The following is a 20,578-nucleotide window of genomic DNA, read 5'->3' on the forward strand; positions in this document are numbered from 1 at the left end:
TGTTGCCTGGAGAATTCCGTGGACAGAGGATTTCTAACAGGCAAAATAGTTCTCAGAACTTTCTGAGATGCTCTTTCAAGTTATAATCGTCAAATTTGGCTCAAATAAAATTTTCCAATCCTTTCTTAGATCGACTGATTAATTTTTCATCCACAATTTGCACTTTTCCTTCTGTGGAAAAAGAAGAAAGTAGTGAAGAGGCTGTAGATCAGGGAAAGGTTCAAAACTCGGCCATTTCACTTAGGGGTTATGTAACCTTACTTACGGCTTCCCTAGTGGCTCACTGGTAAAGAATCAGCTAATGCAAGAGACGCAGAAAAAGCAAGTTCAATCCAGGGTTGAACTCTCCAGGCTGAACTTCTCCAGGGTTGGGAAGATCCCCTAGAAAAGGAAACAGCAACTCCCTCCAATATTCTTGCCTGGGAAACCCTACGGACAGAGGAGCCTGGTGGTCTACTGTCCATGGGGTCGCAAGAGTCAGACACGACTTAGCAACTAAACAACAACAAATCTTATTTGACCACACTCACTTACTCATCTGCAAAATGAGATTGATAATCATCAAACCTACTTTGATGAATCGGTATGAGAATTATGTAAGTATACAGTAAGTAGGCAAAAATTTTATATATTATTATTAAGACAGATCAAAAATCACGTGTTTTCTAGCCTCAGTTCTGTGGTTTACCAGTTTCCAAGCATGAACCCCATTAACCCATGGCCGGCCACCTACCCTATTTGTAGAAAGTCAGGAGAGGTGAAGTCCTCATCAATTTATCAGTGTCCTTTCCCATTTCTGTGACTTGCCTTAAGAAGCCACCGCCGTTTTCTTCCACACATCTAAGCCCTCTACAACAGACTCCCACATCACACTTCCGTTTCTTCGTCCCTTTTCCACCTCTGCGTCACGCACGCCTTTAAGACCGTGAATGTCCACCCAGATAAGAGCTTTGTGCATGCACCACAACTCTGCCTACCTTTTCCTCACCTCTCCCAACTCACTTCTTCCATCTGGGTGCAGCCTTCCAATGCTGGATTCCAAGAAAAGTCCCCACCCATCAATGCACAAGCTGAGCTAGGAGTCCTGAATACTGCCGCGGGTCAAAGCCTCAGCTCCACTCAGCGGTAGTAGTAAAAGCCACTCAGTCGTGTCCAGCTCTCTATGATCCCATGATCCCATGGGCTGTAGCCTGCCAGGCTTCTCTGTCCACAGAATTTCCCAAGTAAGAATACTGGAATGGTGTGCCATTCCCCTCTCCAGGGGATCTTCCTGACCCAAGGATCGAACCTGGGTCTCCTGCATTACAGGTAGATTCTTTACCATCTGAGCCACCAGGAAGCCCACCAGCTCCATTCAACCAGTTACTAAATGTGTTACTCTTCTTCCTGTGGTTACCATCCCAATACCTAATCCCACAGATGCTTCCAGAGCCCTTAACGGGCCTTGTTTTCATGAGAATGTCTAGAGAACCCCATAATGGCCCCTACAACCCACAAGATAAATTTACATCTGCTTACCAAAAAAATGAAAGTCCTCCCATTTCTCCATTTCCCACCACTCCGTTCCTGCTGGCCATTCATACTTAGGCCTTCTTTCCTACATCTGTTAGCATACACCTAACAGGTTCATCTCTATCTGTCTTTTTTCCACTTAGGCAACTCCTGCTGCTGCTGTGGCTAGTCGTGTCCAACTCTGTGCGACCCCATAGACCCTAAAGGCTCTCTTTAGGTACCACTCCTTCTGGTAGCTTCCCTGAGGTTGAACTACTTCAGTGCAACCAAAACATACCCCTAGTACAGTACCACACACTCACTCACACACGCACACACACAGGTGCTCCCCCAGAACAGGGACCGACCATGTCCTCCTAATCTTTGTATTCATAGGGCCAGCCAGTTCCTGCTTCACAGCAGGTAGGCTCCAGAACCCATGTGCCTCACCCATTGCTCCTCTCCTTTCAGTGTAAAAATAGCAGCGCGCTCCATCCTCTGTTTTTATTATGTTACCTGGCATCTTCTATCCCCCTGCCCATTTTCTATTTAATGCATTAAATCTCTGGGCTAACAGAGCCTCCCAGTCATTGTGAGTTACATTCTGCCCTTGGTCAAAACCCCCCAAAATAGTTCTGAAATTAAATTCAATCTGACTCTTCCTATTCCCAATTAACCCATGCTAGTTCCACTGCAGGGTAGTCACATGTTAACACCCAGAGTCAAAGTTCTGGGCTGTTATTTTGAGTTCATTTCTAATTAACTGGATGACCTCAGACAAGAGAAAAAATTGAGATAACAGGGTCACCAGGCCCACTTCTCAGGGGATTTTTGAGATTCAAATGGAATATTTGACGGGAAACTTTTATAAAGTGCACAGCACTGTACATTCATAAAGGATATGATTAACAAATTTTATCAGCTCTAAGCTGTCAATGGTAAAATACACCGTTATCAACTTAGGACGATGATCTGCTCAACTATGATACATCTGTGATTATAAGACAACCCAATGTCACTGATATAAAATGTGAAAAAGTATATTTTTTCTGATGAAATACAAGGTATCTGTCTCAATAAAATAAAGAATCTGCCATAAAATTTTCACATTTGCCAATGGCATGTAGTAAGCAGTAATATATGTGGAGTAAATGAGCAAACACTCACTGATAATTCTTAGGCCAGATTATTGCCTCTCTCACTGGAATGGGCGGCAGAGGATTACCCAGTGCCAGTTCCTCCCTTCTAGCACATGTCCCAGCCTGCTCAAAACCCTCAAATGATGACTTCAAGTCATATCCATGCCTGGCACTTTTAAGGACCTTCATAATGAAGCCTCCTCTCCCATCAACCACTGTCTGGAACTGACTGTTCACTGGAATATGTCCTGCCAAGAAGGGTCCTACTCTGTCAGTCCCAATCATAGTAACCAGCTCAATAGCAGTTTCTCCTCCTGCCAATCCTCGAAGCCAGGTCCAGGCCCACCCACTGTGTAGGAGCACGACACTGCGTGGCTGCCTGACCCAAGGGCACCCTCACTGTCCAGACAGCTAACCCCAATTACATATTTCTTACCTAGAATCTATACTCCAGATTCTAAAGCCTGGGTGCTGAGGTTGGAAGTCTGCCTTGCAACCTTTTGACTGACCCTGGTGCAGACAAAGACCCTAAAGGAAGAAGGCTGGTCATGGGATACAAAGAACCCTACTGAGAGTTCTGGCCTCCCACCAGCTACCAAACTTTACTGTAGACTTTAGTACTGGCACTCACCTTCTCTGAGCCTTTATTTATATTTCCCTATCTGTAAGAGCAAGGGGTGGTGAGGAAGGAGGGGAGGGGAGTTGGAGGGAAGAGGGTGTTAGCTGCTTTTTCCCTTTCCACTTAAAGGCTTTCTTAAAATGCTCTTGTGTTCAAAGAGGTAGGCCATTAAGTCACTAAACACCTTAGTGAAAATGAGGTTTATTGGGAAGCAAGGAATTTAGAAAGGGGGGTAGGAGACAGAAAGATAGAGGGGATTGGATACAAAGTTAAATGAGTCTGGTACTAGAAAAGAAGTTCAAAGGTGAAGCTAAATTTTTGCATTTTGTGTTCATGGTGAGCAGGCAGTGGATCACTGAGAAGGGAAAGGAAGCCAGAAACATCCTTCAGCTCCACCAGCACCCCAAAATCCCAAAGACACCCTTCTGTCCAAGTGCACTCAAGCACAGTTCCACTGATTATCCCATTTTATGTGCCCACGCTGCCCCACGCCGTGCCCCCAGCACAGTAACAGTTACAGCTTCATCTCCACTCTCCACACTTGAGTCTTCTCTGCCTCTGCAGTTCCCTCCGGCTCATGCCCTCATTCCTTGTCCCTAGTTACTAACTTCAGAAAAACCCTTCATCCTTCAAAAGCCTCCTATCCCTCATGAAGGACCAGACCAAACTCCTGTCTCCAAGCCCCGCCCCGCGCCTTTTCCCCTGGACTTAGCACCTTCTGTCTGGGGTCAGGTTTGGTTCTTTGGTTGACTGAACGCTTCCTGAGGGCAGAGTCTAGGCCCTAAACGCCTCTGGATCCAATAACCCAGCACAGGGCGGCACACAGCGAGTGCTGGAGAACTGCTTGGAGAAAAGGAACCAGGAGTCGGGAGCCATTTATTTTAGTTACGGCTCTGCCTCTAGTGAGCGACTTTGGGGAGACTCAGCTCTCTAGGCCTCAGTTGCCCCAGCTGGGAAATGGGGGAGCTTGATGCCTGGGTTCCTAGGCCAATTCCCCAGTGACAACTGTGATTCCGCGAAAGCGCAGAGCTGCTGGGTGTGGCCCCGCCCCCTGGGAGTCCTGAAAAGCCCGGGCAGGGGGCGCGCAGGGAAGGCCTCCAAGCCCGCCCAGCCCCCGGTCGAGGCTTCCCAAAAAACTCGGGGTCCCCCTCCCCCACGCGTGCACCCCGTGCTCGCGCCGCGGCCAGCACTTCCGCACCGCGGGCCCTGCGGCCCGGGCCGGACGCGCGCTGGGTGCCCTGCGCCCGGCTCTCCTGCCACCCCGGAGGCGCTCTTGCCGGGGAGGGCTGGGGGTTCCCGAGGCGCCCGCGGGCGGAGGGTGAGGGGAAGGAAGGAGGATTTGCAACAATACCTCGGGGAGGAGGCGGCCGGGGCAGCGGCGGCGGCGGCGGCGGCTGGAGGCGGAGGCAGCAGCGAAGGAGGAGGTGCCGGGCACTCCCCCTCCCATTGTCCCCAGCCCCGGCCAGGCCCGGCCCCGCGCCCCGCACCGCGCCCCGCGCCCCGGGCCGCGCAGCCAGCCCTTACCTTGCAGCGACCGGCTCTCCCCCGCTCGCTAAAGCTACTTATCCCGGGAAAGCTCGCGCGGGGCCCGGGAGCGAACCCACAGACAAAAAGTGAAACTTCGGCAAGGCTGGAGCGGCTGCTGGTTGGTGCCTTTCCCCCTCCTTCCTCCCACCGTCCCCACCCCCTCCCCTCGGTCTCCCGTGCGGTGCCCTGAGAGCTGGAGGCTGACGTCAGGGGCCTGAATTCCTGACTTTGCCTGCACGCATTTGTCCATGTAAGGTATGGGAAGGCGGGTGCCCGCGGGGCCGCGGCGCTCGCCGCCGGGGGAGGGGGCGCCCACCTCGGGGCCCGTGGCCCGGCCCCAAGGTGGGTGCATCGAGGGCGGTGGATTTCCTGGGAGGAAGAGAAGACGCGGGGAACGCGGGGAGCTTGCAGTGGAGGAAGGGAAAGAGGGAGGTGTGGGGCCTTTGCCTGCCCTGGAGGAAGAGGAAGGAGACGTGGAAGGAGGAAGCGGCCGGGGCGAGGGACTACTGAAAAAAATGAGGGAACCTGCGTCCACTGGTAGGGCGCCAGACTAGGGAGTTGAGTCTGGGTAGACGAGCTCTGCGGCGGAATCCCCCTGCGAGATCTCGCTCGTGAGCCCCGCCCCGGATTCCCAGCAAGGTTCAAACGTACTGGATGTCGGAACTGGCCCCGACCAACTTCCAGCCCGTCCACTTCACACGGGAAATCTGAAGCTCTCGGAAGAGAAACGACTCGTGCAAGGTCATGCCCGCCACAGATCCCGGTGCGGGAGCCGGATGCTCAGTCTCCCAGCTATGTTCCTGTCTGCAGGCAGGGGCCCGACTCCCTCCTTCCCGCGGACCAGTCAGCGGGCTGGATGTCAGAGGGCAACGCGGACCACCCTGGGAAGAGATTCGGAGCTTCCCCGGGCCCCGTACGCGGTCAGTTCCTGGAAGGTTCTGATTGCCAGTGAGCCCTGCATAGCCATGCTGATTAGTTGCTTCAAGGCAACTCCCTCCATCCAGTGCTCAAATAAACGAACCCCTGGAATTTACTTCACAGCCCTATCCAGAAACCCAAACTTTGTGCTTATAACTTCAAAAAAAATTACGAACTGGGTGAATTAGTTTGAATAAAGGCAAGACCGTTCTTGGAAGGTTTGTGTAGGACTTTTTGCTCCGATATTTGTAAATGTGAGCACCATGTGAGGGGCCTATAATGTGCATTAGGCATTGCCTGGAAGGCACGCCAGGGCTGGAGACTCGTTTCCTTGTACTTCTGTCCTGCTTCCTGAGGTCTAAACTAATCATTCCTCACCCCCGCACATTATAGAAGCACATTCTCCCAGGTTTATAAGGTCTTCATAAAACAAAATGTAGTCCATCGTTGATATTTGACGTAAAAAAGTCAGGCAAAATAACTTACCCAACACAAAAACAGCAAGCAACTTGAACCCACCTCTGGTGTCTAGGTCACCTGACTGATCCCATGATTTTTCCACCCAGGGAGGAGGCCCTGATCTCCTGATTCATATTAATAAACGTTGAGAGTACACCATGAGTTACTAATTCATGAAATCTCCAAAACTTGGTTCTTTTGGGATTTGGTGTGACTTCTCTTTTTTTCAAACCAAGAATTAAACAAATGCAGAAACACATATTTTTGCACTTAACCATTTATCAAGCATATTCTTTGTGCAAAGTCTTTGACTTCACACATTTCTGCTTCCAAAGTAATCTCTCTTGCTCTCAGTTTCTCATCTATTCATACAAAAATATGAAAATAGAGAAGTTCAGTAATGAAATATTTTTTCTCTTTGCAACTGGTATAGTTTGAAATAGGAAATGTGAGCTCCTATAGACATTTTGTTCTGGGGCTTAAAAAGATTATTCTCTTACACCACAATTCACTTATTCTATCCTCAACATTTCAACAAACCCACATTCTAAGTGGTACTGTTTAATATGAAAAATTCCTGGTATCACACAAAATAAGAATGGATTCACCCATTCCCCATCGGATATAACGGGACTTGACCAGCATTTCTTTTTTTTTTCCTTCCCCAGTAACCCACTTATAAAGAATAATAGGGTTCTAATGAGGATTAATAAGATTTAATAAGGTATAATTAGAGCCATTCATTTCCTTCATCATACACATTGTAAGAGTACTGTGTTAGATCCAGAAATGCTCCTAATTATGTTGAAACTGTTGTGTGAGTGTGTTGGGGAAGATCACTGTGTCACCCCTCCTGAAATATTTATGAAATGCTCAGGTGGGCCTGGTGTTAGCACAAGTATTATATAAAGTTAATCACAAAAGATAATTTCTACTCAGGAGGCACTCACCAGGAGTGTAAGAGGCAAAGTCATAAATTGGATGCTTGGAGAACTGCGTGCAATCTTGTCATCAGTGCAAACTCAAATCAAAAGCCTCGTTTTCGTGTGCTGATCTGATTTCTTTTGTATTCACACTTCTCTCAACAGCCCTATTAAAACCTGCTGCGTGCGGGGACTTGGAAAAGAAGGGAAGGCTATGTAAAGCTACAGGCACAATTCTAGAGAAATACAGGTTTACGAATTCAGAGACTAGAAAAGCACAGAATTTCAGATGGGGTGGAGGATAGGTGACCAGAGGATTGCACACTGGTGGCCTGAAGCCCTACAGATGCAGTCTCGTAGGCCCAGCAATGGCACGAAAGACTTTGAACAAGGCTAGGCTGTGGTGCCCCCATTTCCTTGCATCCAGGACCATCCCTTTCCCAGAGGCCACTGTGTAGCTCATGCCAGTCCTTTCTCTGACCTTACACATGCCTGACAAGATTCTAAGGATTTTTCATCCATATTTAACTTAACCCTCACAGAACCCTTTTGAGCTTGGCAGCGGTATTTTCTCTAGCCCAAGAAAGTAAAGGTAGCCTGCTCTTAACACAGAGCAAGTACATGGTAAGCTGTAATGCCCCTCTGAGCCCAGGCAGCCTGACTCTGCTCACCCACTGCTGAGTGACCATCTGGTCTCAGTTTGAACATTCTGTTAAGTAGGTAGAATAGGGAAATGGAATTCAAAGTGGCAGTGGCTAAAAAACAAGGAAGCTCTGAGGACCAGAGTGAAGACTTCAGGTAGAAGAAACAGCACTCCTGACTAAGCCCAATTTGCATAGGGCAGGCCCAGGTGGAGGCAAAAACATACAAAAGGAGGAGCCAACTCTCTCTCTCTTTCTCTCCCGCATGCGTGCGCTGTCTCTCTCTCTCTCCCTTTCTCTCTCTCTTTCCCTCCCCCATGCGCTCCTCCACTCTCTTCCCTTCAAGTCTTTGGGTTGGCATGCCCTCACGCTTTGAGGATGGGTTCTCCTGCTATCTTCTAAATAAAATAGAGCTGTAACACTGATTTGCCTAAGAGCTATAACACGGTTTGTCCAAGACCTGAGAGCTGTGACGCGCCAAGGGCTTTAATGTCTGTCACTCCAAATCTTTGTTGTGACGAGACAAAGAACCGAGGAACATACGCTCGCATGACAATTCCATTGTGCAGAACTCATAATCTGTCACAGCTGACCAAGAGGGTATGAAGAAGCTACTGGAGAAATAGTAAGAACAGGGGCGTTAAAGATGGAAGATTAAAAAACAACTTGGTGTGGCTTCTCCTCAGTTTAAAACCCATCGCGCCAAGCTCCTTCATGTGGTTTGCATAGCCCTTCAGGGTTATATCTGCCAGTCCTTAGCCCTCCAGCCAATTTGAGGTCGGGTGGTTTCTCAGGCACCTTAACTGACCCACTTATCTGCCTTCTACAGATTTTTCTCTCTTCTCCATACACGTGGTCACCCTTACCTAGCTTCTTTAGACTCCCCTTAAATATCACCTCTGAGACTCCTTTTTTTAAAAAAATATTATTTATTTAGGCTATACTGATCTTGGTTGCCTGGGTTGCATAGCAACCCCCTCCAAAATTCTTGCCTGGAGAAGTCCATGGACAGAGGAGCCTGGCAGGCTATGGTCCACAGTGTCGCAGAGAGTCAGACACTTCTGATGGGATTTAGCATGATCTTGGTTGCAGCACACTGGATCTTCATTCTTCCTTGCAGCATGCAGGGTCTTTAGTTGCAGCATGTGAGATCTGGTTCCCTGACCAGGGATCAAACTCAGACACCCTGCTTTGGGAGCACAGAGTCAGCCTCTGGACCACCAGGAAAGCCCCTCTGAGAGGTCATTTTGCCCCTCCCACCACCTCCAGTGGATGTGTTGCCCCTACAGGGTACATCTGTCACTCTGTGCTTAGTCCCTGTAACTGCATAATGCCATTGGTCACTTTGTCTTTCTTTGCTACTGGACTGAGAGTCTTAATGTGTCACTGAGTCTCTAACAAAGTGACCGCCTTTGTCATTGCAGGTATTCAACTGCTTTGTTTTGTTTTTTTTTTCCCTTCTTCTTGTTCCTGGTCAAAGGCAGAGGAAGATGCAGCAGGTGTAGGGCCTGGGCATTTAGATGAAACCAGATAACTTCCTCAAGAGATGGAGACTGAAGGTAAGCAGACCAGTGGGAAGAGAGAGGAAGAGTCAGAAGGACCTGCCCACCTGGAAATAGAAGCAGGATGGACAAGGGAGGGTAAAAGAAAGGAAAGTTTGTAGTCCTTTCCTTGTCCTGAAACTGGCAAGGCACTTCCTCTTTGGTCTATTTCTTTACCCACACACGCAGATTCTCAGACTTTATGCTCTCCAACATGCTCTTCAATTTGATGCTACTTTCAGCCTGCTGACTGAAGTCATCTTCCCAAAGCTTAGCATGCCACATGATAATTTGAAATATACTTGGTATATCAAACACATGAAATTCATGCTCTTCAGCTGTCCCTCCCTGGTTCTATGATGAGCTTTTCCAACTATAGATCATGCCTCCAGCCTTCCACCATTACCACCACCAACATACACACACACACACACACACACACACACACACACACACACACACGTACACAGAGCTTCCTGCACTTCCTGCCTCTGGACTTTTTCTCATTTAGTTTCCTCTTCCGGAAATACTTCCCAGGCCCACCCCAACAAATGCAGATTTTTCCTGTCCTGCCAGCATCCTCTCAAGAAACCTCTTCCCTGTTGTTCATTTCCTCCAAATCCCCTTCAAGGATATGAAAATAATTTCTCTACCTTCTGAAAAATGTACACACTGAATTGTCCCACTGCATTGTAATTTTCCCAAGTGTGTTTGATCTGTTACTGTTAATGCAACTCTTCACAGTGGGCTTCATGTCTTCATTTCTCCTCCTCAGCAGCTATGGCATCACCTAGGACTTATGACCAAATGTTATCCAATGAGTGAATTAATGAATATGTATACTTCACCTTGGCTAGAAAAGCAGTTGTTCAGTCGCTCAGTAGCGAACTGTCCAACTCTTTGCGATCCTATGGACTGCAGCATGCCATGCTTCCGTGTCTTTCACCATCTCCTGGAGTTTGCTCAAACTCATGTCCATTGAGTCCATGATGGCATCCAACTATTTCATCCTCGGTTGTCCCCTTCTCCTCCTGCCTTCAATCTTTTACCAGCATCAGGGTCTTTTCCAGTAAGTCGGATCTTCGCATCAGGTGGCCAAAGTATTGGAGCTTCAGCTTCAGCATCAATCTTTCCAATGAATATTCAGGGTTCATTTCCTTTAAGGTTACTGGTTTAATCTCCTTGCAGTCCAAGGAACTCTCAAGAGTCTTCTCCAACACCAGAATTCAAAGCATCAATTCTTCAGCACTCAGCCTTCTTTATGGTCCAACTCTCACATCCATACATCACTACTGGAAAAGCCATAGTTTTAATTATAGGGACCTTTGTCGGCAAAATAATGTCTCTTTTTTAATATGCTCTCTAGGTTTGTCCTAGCTTTTCTTCCAAGGAGCAAGCGTCTTTTAATTGCATGGCTGCGGTCACCATCCACAGTGATTTTGGAGCCCAGAAAACAAACTCTGCCACTCTTCCCACTGTTTCCCCATCTATTTGCCATGAAGTGATGGGACCAGATGCCATGATCTTGGTTTTTTGAATGTTGAGTTTTAAGCCAGCTTTTTCACTCTCCTCTTTCACTTTCATCAAGAGGTTCTTTAGTTCCTCTCTGCTTCCTGCCATAAGGTGTTATCTGCATATCTGAGGTTATTGTTATTTCTCCCAGCAATCTTGATTCCAGCTTGTACTTCATCCAGCCCAGCATTTCACATGTACTCTGCATATAAGTTAAATAAGTAGGGTGATAATATACATCCTTGATATACTCCTTCCCCAGTTTTGAACCAGTCCGTTGTTCTATGTCTGGTTCTAAGTGTTGCTTCTTGACTCAAATACAGGTTTCTCAGGAGGCAGGTAAACTGGTCTGGTAGTCCCATCTCTAACAATTTTTCACAGTTTGTTGTGATCCACAGTCAAAGGCTTTACAATTAATGTTATCTTTCTGGAAGACTGGTTGTGTTATCTTAGACCATGACTCTGCAACTGTACAAGGAGGGATGAGGGAAGGGAGAGGATTTGTCATTTGTTACATTGTTTCGTGTGCACTGTTTCAGGCTTTCTCAACATTTAACATCAATTTTATAAATTATCTAAGGATATAGTTCTGCTCTTGGAGTGCTCAGTTGTATCCAACTTTTTTCAACCCCATGGACTACAACCCTCCAGGTTCCTCTGTCCATGGCATTTTTCAGGCAAGAATACTAGAGTAGGTTGCCATTTCCTACTCTAGGAGACCTTCCTGATCCAAGGATCAAGCTTGTGGCTCTTGCATCTCCTGCATTGGCAGACAGATTCTATTACCACTGTGCCACCTTAAAGCAATGGTTGCTTTGCAACTTCATATCAAATAAATTCTTGAAAAAAAAATGCTAAAGGTCATATTTTTCCAGGAAGAACCAAGCACAAGTGACAGTTTAAATATTTGATGTGTCCTGATCAACCAGGTCAGATAAGCATCAGCCTTTTGTAAAGAGATGAAAACTTGATATGGTAAACAGTTGTGGTAGGCTTTTAGTAAATGCACCATTAAGGATAATGAAGGCATACTGCAAATGAAGGCATACTGTTTACTTTCTATTCTTCATACCTCATTGTACAGTGGGAAAAAAAAATGACCTCCATGTGAAAAAAAAAAGAATAGATTATCTGACTTCCTAAATGAATACTTAATCCTTACTGTGTGAGAAAACCCTTGGTCTTTTCTTGGGAGAAAAATGGTGTCACAGCTCTTTCTTTATTGATTTTGAGCAATCAAACCAGTGCAGACAAATGATAGTTTATATCTGCCCTCGAATTTCTGCACTATTTTACCTAGCTTTGTAGTCCAGTTTTGAAGCCAGAGGCTATCATGATTGTTTGAATTTTTATCAGATTGCAGGATCAGATTATTTGAATGCATTCTGGCCCATCCCAACTCAGCCCCTTACACAACTCAGCTGACTTTTGACCTCAGTAAGCCCAGAACAGAGGAGAGCTGTGACCATGCTTGGAAACCAATAAAACTTCAGAAGTCAGGCAGTCCAGTCAGACAGTGGGCCAGTCTGGTGGTAGAAATATTGATGGATGGAGCTTTAATCTCTGTTAGGTCCACTACCAATGCAAAGTTTCATAGAGGCTCAAACACAAAAGGAGGCAGTTTATGCCATATTTTTGTCTTAACAGGTATATAATATACACTTTGCTAACTCTACTAGACCTAGGAATAATGTTGAGAAAACTAGACACAGTGCTAGTTCTACATATTGAAAGAAAGATAGAAGTGTGTGTGTTAGATGCTCAATCATGTCCAACCCTTTGGGGCCCGTGGACTGTAATCTGCCAGGCTCCTCTGTCCATGGGATTTTCTAGGCAAGAATACTGGAGTGGGTTGTCCTTTCCTCCTCCAAGGGATCTTCCCAGCTCAGGGATCAAACCCACGTCTCCTGTGTCTCCTGCATTGCAAGCAGATTCTTTACCCACTGAACCATGGGGGAAGCCACAAAGATAAAACAAGATAGCAACTCCAAGGGAAGGAGTGGGTGAGATAGCTCGGCTAAGATTTCCCAGTACACCACTGGATGGACTGGACCTGTTACTTCAGCCAGGAGTCTCTTTTGATAGTGATGGAGTGATGGAGCAGGCAGAGATGAGCCAGGAGATATCCCCCAGGACCTGCTGGAGGAACACAAACATGGAGCACACATTTTTGTCTTCATAATACAGCAAGAGGTAAAGGATGGTGTCCCAGGGTTTGATGTCTTCAGCCTTGGTCTTGGTGGCCTCTCTGCTTCCTTTAGGAAGCTGTGTAGAGCTGTGAGACGTCGGAAGAGGGTCTGCTAATTCTGGATGATCTGGGTTTCTGGGGATATGCTTTAGGATGTAGTTTGCCCCATTTGTGTCTGCGATACACAGCCTCACCTACTCTTGGAGAATCACAGCAGATATCAAGGCTGGAGCTAGCATTTGGGCCCAACAATAGGGATTCAATTTCGATTTCTTTTTCCAACTAGTTTTAGGTGAGCAAAAAGAGGTCCATGATATATATATACACACATATATACAGCTATACCATAAAATTTACTCATTGTAAGCATACAAGTGATTTTACATAACTTTATGGAACTGTATAAACATTAGTACACTCTAATATTAGAATGGAGAAGGCAATGGCAACCCACTCCAGCACTCTTGCCTGGAAAATCCCATGGGCGGAGGAGCCTGGTAGGCTGCAGTCCATGGGGTCGCGAAGAGTCGGACACGACTGAGCGACTTCACTTTCACTTTTCACTTTCATGCATTGGAGAAGGAAATGGCAACCCGCTCCAGTGTTCTTGCCTGGAGAATCCCAGGGACGGGGAAGCCTGGTGGGCTGCTGTCTATGGGGTCGCACAGAGTCAGACATGACTGAAGCGACTTCACAGCAGAAGCAGCAGCAATATCAGAACAGTTGCATCATCCCCCAAAGAAACCTTGCACCCCTTTACAGTCATTCCCCACTTCTGCCCGTAGCATCAAACAACTACTTACCTACTTTCTGTCTCTATAATTTGCATATTCTGGACATTTCATGTAAATGGAATCATACAATGTATAGCTTTGCATTTGGCTTCTTTCGCTTAGCACAATATTTTCAAGGTTCATTTATGTTCTAGCATGTATTAATGGTTTTTGTTCTTTTTTATGGCTTAATAATAGTCTATTGGATGGATATACCACATTCTGTTTATCCATTATCAGTTGTTGAATATTTGGATTATTTCAACTTTAGGGCCATCATGAATGACACTACCATGAATGTATCATGTAAAACTCTCTGTATGGTCATGTATTTTCATTTATCTTGAGTATGCAATGTTTTAAAATGGAAAAGAAAAGGATAAATAAACAAAATGGAATCTGAAAGGATATGAACCATGGTTTTCAAAGTGATTATCATTAGGTGGTAAGAAGATTTCTTCTTCTTACTTATCTAAATTTTCATTCAATAAGCTTGTATTATTTTAACTTTTCCTGTGTGTCTGTAATAAGACAAAGCTAACAAAGCTCTTCTTATTTAAAGCAAAAAAATAAACAAATATTTGGAAACTTTCAATCCCTCTTTTGACAACTGAATCTTCTTGGGAATCCATACCAGATGGTTTATAGTGAGATATTATTTTAAAAGACTTAATGAGTTTTCTTACCCATATTTCTAACCATTAGCCCTTCACTCAACCAGTTAGCTTAAGACATTTTGTGTTAGTACATTCCCAGAGAAAGGGTGGACCTCAAATTAAATGAGACTAGATTTCTTCTACTTTGATGAATACATTTAATTTTAATTAGAAGTTTCCAATTATAGATAATTTTCAAATTTTTATTTCTCACCTTTAAGTTGTGCCCTTTTGAGTTTTATTTCTCTCCTTTGAGTTGTAAGTTTAGTAACTTATTCAGTCTTTCTTTGAGAATCCTCAGACTCAGCATGGCTCTAGATTCAACTTCCTCCATCCTCCTTACACCATACCTCCCTGCTTCTAACTACCACAGTCTCAACCCTGAATCATTCCTAACCTCCCTCTCCCCCTAACTCCTCTCTTCAATGTGTTGTCAAGTCTGACCAATTCTGCACCCCCAAATTCTCTCCTACTTGTCCCCTTCTGTGAGGTCAGGTCCTCATTGCAGGGTAGTCCCACCATTGATGCCTGTAGCATCCATGAATTCAGCCTGAAAGCAGAGTGAGGCGAGAGATAACCATAGAAATTCTGCTGTTGGTCCTCTCCACCAGGGCTCTTGTGAGCAAGAGATGTGAGATGTGAACCTGTTGTCCCCACTGAGCCTCCAGCCTTGGTCTGCCTTTCACTGTCAGTTCTCCCACATCTATGATTTTGTTGGTCAATGATAGACAATTTTATTCAGCATGATCCTTAGTTAAAAGCCAGCCACTGCTTCTGGGGCTGAACCAATAAACAGCAATTAATCCTGCTGCTGCTAAGTCACTTCAGTCGTGTCCGACTCTGTGCAATCCCAGAGACGGCAGCCCACCAGGCTCCCCCGTCCCTGGGATTCTCCGGACAAGAACACTGGAGTGGGTTGCCATTTCCTTCTCCAATGCATGAAAGTGAAAAGTGAAAGTGAAGTCACTCAGTCGTGTCCGACTCTTCGCGACCCCATGGACTGCAGCCTACCAGGCTCCATCCATGGGATTTTCCAGGCAAGAGTACTGGAGTGGGGTGCCATTGCCTTAATCCTGAAACTGAAGATAAAACAGCCTGGGTTGGGCTGCAACATGGCCCCTTCCTAAGTATTTTTCAAAGATAAATTCAAACAAAAATTTTCACTACATGCTTTCCTTTCAATCATGAACACTAACATTAGATGGGGTTCCACCGTATGGTCACTAGGAAAATTCAAAGGCTCTTTGAGTACACAATATTATCACAATCCTACCAAAAAAACAAAAAGAATAAAAATAGATATCCGTAGAGAACAGTAGATTAGCAATTCATGTTTACATCTTAAAATGATTTTTTTTAACCAAGGAAGCTTGGTGTTTTAACCTTGCATGAACCTCTCAAATTCCTAGTCTGACACAGTATTATTTCATTTGTCAGACTGACTCATGGATTACCACACTACCTTAACGCCTCACCTTTGGATCCTGATCCTTCTACCTCCAGATCACTCAGGTGGCTGCAGCTGTATAACTTGAGGTTCAAACACTTGCAGGGCAGAGAAAGCTCTAGCTATAAGATCTAGCTTCCTTTCAGCAGGAGCTGTCGTTGTTGTTATTTATGTATTTATCTATGTTTTTGGCTATGCTGTTTCTTCGTTACTGTGTGTGGGCTATCTCTAGTTACAGTGAGCGGAGACTACTCTTTGTTGTAGTACGTGGACTTCTCATTGTGGTAGCTTCTTTTGTTGTGGAGCACAGGCTCTAGGCACAGGGCCTCAGTAGTTGTGATTCATAGGCTTAGTTGCCCCGTGGAATGTGGAATCTTCCTAGACTGCAGATCAAACTCATGTCCCCTGCTTTGGACTGTGGATTCTTAACCACTAGACCATCAGGGAAGTCCTCAGCAGGCTTTTTTTTTTTTTTTTTTGTATATATATGTAAGTTTTCTCTGTACTCACAACATATGTTTTAGTAAACAGACAGGGAAAGAATCAGAACCCTTCAGGTTTTCCTTAGCAGAAAGGTAAGCAGTGTGAATGTTTTCTGGTGGCACTTGCAAATTCTGAGTAGGACAGGTCACAGTTTTTAGGTCTCTTGTACTGTGTATTGATGAAGCACTCAACCACATAACTGATGGCCGGGAGAATGCCCAGGAGAACAATGAAGAGACTTAGATTCCAGTCCCAACTCTGTTAATGATAAATAGTGAATGTGAAAGCACCCTGCAAACTATAAACACCGTGCAAATGTATGAAACAGTTAGTGTTGGTTTCCATGATTCCTAGAACTACTTTTCTTGTCTCCACTCACCGAACCTTTTCAACACTGTTCTCAAAATTAGCCTCCAGTGTTCTCTCATGGTCTAGTGAAAGTGAAAGTCGCTCAGTTGTGTCCGACTATTTGCAACCCCATGGACTATATAGTGCATGGAATTCTCTGGGCCAGAATACTTGCCTTTCCCTTCTCCAGGGGATCTTCCCAATCCAGGCATCAAACCCAGGTATCCCACATTTGCAGGCAGATTCTTTACCAACTGAGCTATGGGGGAAGCCCGATGTGACTCTTAATTTGTCAACCTATTGATAACAATAGATCTACTAAACCACAATCTGACCCAAATGCAGTATATATTGAGCCTTGATTTCCCCAAATAGAATGTAGATAAGAAGACTTTCTAGGGGGTCAAGCTCTTAGATGGAGGGTGACTGAGTTCAGTTCTGTTGTTCAATCATGTCTGACTCTTTGCGACTCCATGGACTGCAGCATGCCAAGCTTCCCTGTCCATCACCAACTCCCAGAGCTTGCCCAAACTCATGTCCGTTGAGCCGGTGATGCCATCCAACCATCTCATCCTCTGTCGTCCCCTTCTCCTCCCACCTTCAATCTTTCCCAGCATCAGGGTCTTTTCTAATGAGTCAGTTCTTCCCAACAGGTGGTCAAATTATTGGAACTTCAACTTCAGCATCAGTCCTTCTAATGAATAGTCAGGGTTGATTTCTGTTACAATTAACTGGTTTGATCTCCTTGCAGCCCAAGGGACTGTCAAAAGTCTTCTCCAACACCACAGTCCAAAAGCATCAATTCTTCAGTGCTCAGCTTTCTTTATAGTCCAACTCTCACATCCATACCTGACTACTGGAAAAACCCTAGCTTTGACTATACGGACCTTTGTTGGTAATGTCTCTGCTTTTTAATATGCTTTCTAGGTTTGTCATAGCTTTTCTTCCAAAGAGCAAGTGTCTTTTAATTTCATGGCTGCAGTCACCATCTGCAGTGATTTTGGAGCCCAAGAAAATAAAGTCTGTCACTGTTCCCATTGTTTCCCCATCTATTTCCCATGAAGTGATGGAGGGTGAGTGGAGAATGACTGAACTGATGTCTAAATGTTCTAAGTGCTTTTCTTAAAGAAAAAAAAAAAAAAGTGGCTGCTGCAATGGGATGATGGTGAGTCACCAATTAAATTCTTAAAGCACAGGGCTTTCAGATTTTATTCCTACCTCTGATTACAATGAGAGGATTATGCTTGATCACCAAGACAGAGGTAGAAAAACAGATGTTTCCTTCTGTTTTATAAAGACTAATTATTACAGTTCAGAAAGTGTCAAAATTGCAGTGTTTCCCATTGCATGTTCCACACTTAATCCAAAGGGAAGTAGGATTCATTGGGGGTAAAAATAAAGAGAATCAAAAATCCTGGACAGTTTCTCTAATCCTATTGCTAACCCCCTGCTTATAGTTTGATTATGAGATGATACCCTTTCATACTCAATTTGTTCTTCCAGAGAATGAGTGTAATGCTAGAAGTTCTCCCTGACCCAGCACCTTCTGGCTTAACTCAAAGTCTATAAAACCACAGTTAATGACCTGGCAAAGGGTGTTGCTAGCTAAATAAAGTGATCATATGTCCCACTAGCCCCAGACAATCCCAACACAATACCTCTTATCTCCAGGTAATTACTAATACCACTGCCTTTCTCTCTCAAAACTGGCCCAACTGATAATCCAGTCATGAATTTCATCCTAATAAGCTGTATGTAAGTACTTTATGCAAAGAAGAGAGTCATTGTATTTTCAAGTGCTATGCATGTGCTTTTGTTGACCATGATGGCTACTCCATTTCTTCTAAGGGATTCCTGCCCACAGTAGTAGATATAATGGTCATCTCAGTTAAATTCACCTATCCCAGTACATTTTAGTTCACTGATTCCTAGAATGTCGACTTTCACTCTTGCCATCTCCTGTTTGACCACTTCCAATTTGCGTTGATTCATGGACCTAAAATTCCAGGTTCCTATGCAATATTGCTCTTTACAGCATCGGATCTTGCTTCTATCACAAGTCACATCCACAGCTGGGTATTGTTTTTGCTTTGCCTCCATCCCTTCATTCTTTCTGGAGTTTTTTCTCCACTGATCTCCAGTAGCATATTGAGCACCTACCGACCTGGGGAGTTCCTCTTTCAGTATCCTATCATTTTGCCTTTTCATACTGTTCATTGCATTCTCAAGGCAAGAATACTGAAGTGGTTTGCCATTCCCTTCTCCAGTGGACCACATTCTGTCAGAGCTCTCCACCATGACCCGCCCGTCTTGGGTGGCCCCACACAGCATGGTTTAGTTTCATTGAGTTAGACAAGGCTGTTGTGCATGTGATTAGATTGACTAGTTTTCTGTGAGTATGGTTTCAGTGTGTCTGCCCTCTGATGCCCTCTCTCAACACTTACCGTCTTACTAGGGTTTCTCTTACTTACCACAGTAATCCAAGTCTATGCCCCAACCAGTAATGCTGAAGAAGCTGAAGTTGAACGGTTCTATGAAGACCTACAAAAACTTCTAAAACACCCAAAAAAAGATGTCCTTTTCATTATAGGGGACTGGAATGCAAAAGTAGGAAGTCAAGAAACACCTGGAGTAACAGGCAAATTTGGCCTTGAAATATGGAATAAAGCAGAGCAAAGGCTTAATAGAGGTTTGCCAAGAAAATGCACTGGTCATAGCAAACACCCTCTTCCAACAACACAAGAGAAGGCTCTACACATGGACGTCACCAGATGGCCAACACCAAAATCAGATTGATTATGTTCTTTGCAGCCAAAGATGGAGAAGCTCTATACAGTCAGCAAAAACAAGACTGAGAGCTGACTGTGGCTCAGATCATGAACTCCTTATCGCCAAATTCAGACTTAAATTGAAGAAAGTAGGGAAAACCACTAGACATTCAGGTAAGACCTAAATCAAATCCCTTATGATTATACAGTGGAAGTGAGAAATAGATTTAAGGGATTAGATCTGATAGATAGAGTGCCTGATGAACTATGGATAGAGGTTCATGACATTGTACAGGAGACAGGAATCAAAGCCATCCCCATGGAAAAGAAATGCAAAAAAGCAAAATGGCTGTCCAGGGAGGCCTTGCAAATAGCTGTGAAAAGAAGAGACGCGAAAAGCAAAGGAGAAAAGGAAAGATATAGGCATCTGAATGCAGAGTTCCAAAGAACAGCAAGGAGAGATAAGAAAGGCTTCCTCAGAGATCAATGCAAAGAAATAGAGGAAAAGAACAGAATGGGAAAGACTAGAGATCTCTTCAAGAAAATTAGAGATACCAAGGGAATATTTCATGCAAAGATGGGCTCGATAAAGGACAGAAATGGTATGGACCTAACAGAAGCAGAAGATATTAAGAAGAGGTGGCAAGAATACACAGAAGAACTGTACAAAAAACACCTTCACAACCCAGATAATCACGATGGTGTGATCGCTCACCTAGAGCCATACATTCTGGAATGTGAAGTCAAGTGGGCTTTAGGAAGCATCACTACAAACAAAGCTAGTGGAGGTGATGGCATTCAAATCCTGAAAGATGATGCTGTGAAAGTGTTACACTCAATATGCCAGCGAATGTGGAAAACTCAGCAGTGGCCACAGGACTGGAAAAGGTCAGTTTTCATTCCAATCCCAAAGAAAGGCAATGCCAAAGAATGCTCAAACTACTGCACAATTGCACTCATCTCACATACTAGCAAAGTAATGCTCAAAATTCTCCAAGCCAGGCTTCAGCAATACGTGAACCGTGAACTTCCAGATGTTCAAGCTGGTTTTAGAAAAGGCAGAAGAACCAGAGATCAAATTGCCAACATCCATTGGATCATAGAAAAAGCAACAGAGTTCCAGAAAAATATCTATTTCTGCTTTA

At 44.9% G+C, this 20,578-nt stretch overlaps 1 protein-coding gene and 1 long non-coding RNA gene across 5 annotated transcripts in view; one reads left to right on the forward strand and one right to left on the reverse strand.

Moving 5' to 3' along the window:
* Nucleotides 1-4,873, reverse strand: part of LPP (LIM domain containing preferred translocation partner in lipoma) — a 739,124-nt gene extending 734,251 nt beyond the window's left edge. The window contains exon 1 of one of the 3 annotated variants that reach the window (XM_018046708.1): nucleotides 4,774-4,873. The gene's annotated coding sequence lies outside the window, so the exon portion shown is untranslated. Of the gene's footprint in view, nucleotides 1-3,066; nucleotides 3,218-4,600; nucleotides 4,636-4,773 lie in introns of those variants that run through there. The other 2 variants (XM_018046713.1, XM_018046723.1) reach the window with 2 other exon arrangements.
* On the forward strand, nucleotides 4,693-5,911 carry LOC108635822. 2 transcript variants are annotated; one of them, XR_001917931.1, is made up of 2 exons: nucleotides 4,693-5,026; nucleotides 5,318-5,911. It is a non-coding gene; the product is annotated as an uncharacterized LOC108635822 (long non-coding RNA). The 2 variants fall into 2 exon arrangements; XR_001917930.1 differs by having other exon boundaries at nucleotides 4,935-5,031.

This window comes from Capra hircus, chromosome 1, assembly GCF_001704415.2.
Source record: "Capra hircus breed San Clemente chromosome 1, ASM170441v1, whole genome shotgun sequence".
Lineage (NCBI taxonomy): Eukaryota > Metazoa > Chordata > Mammalia > Artiodactyla > Bovidae > Capra > Capra hircus.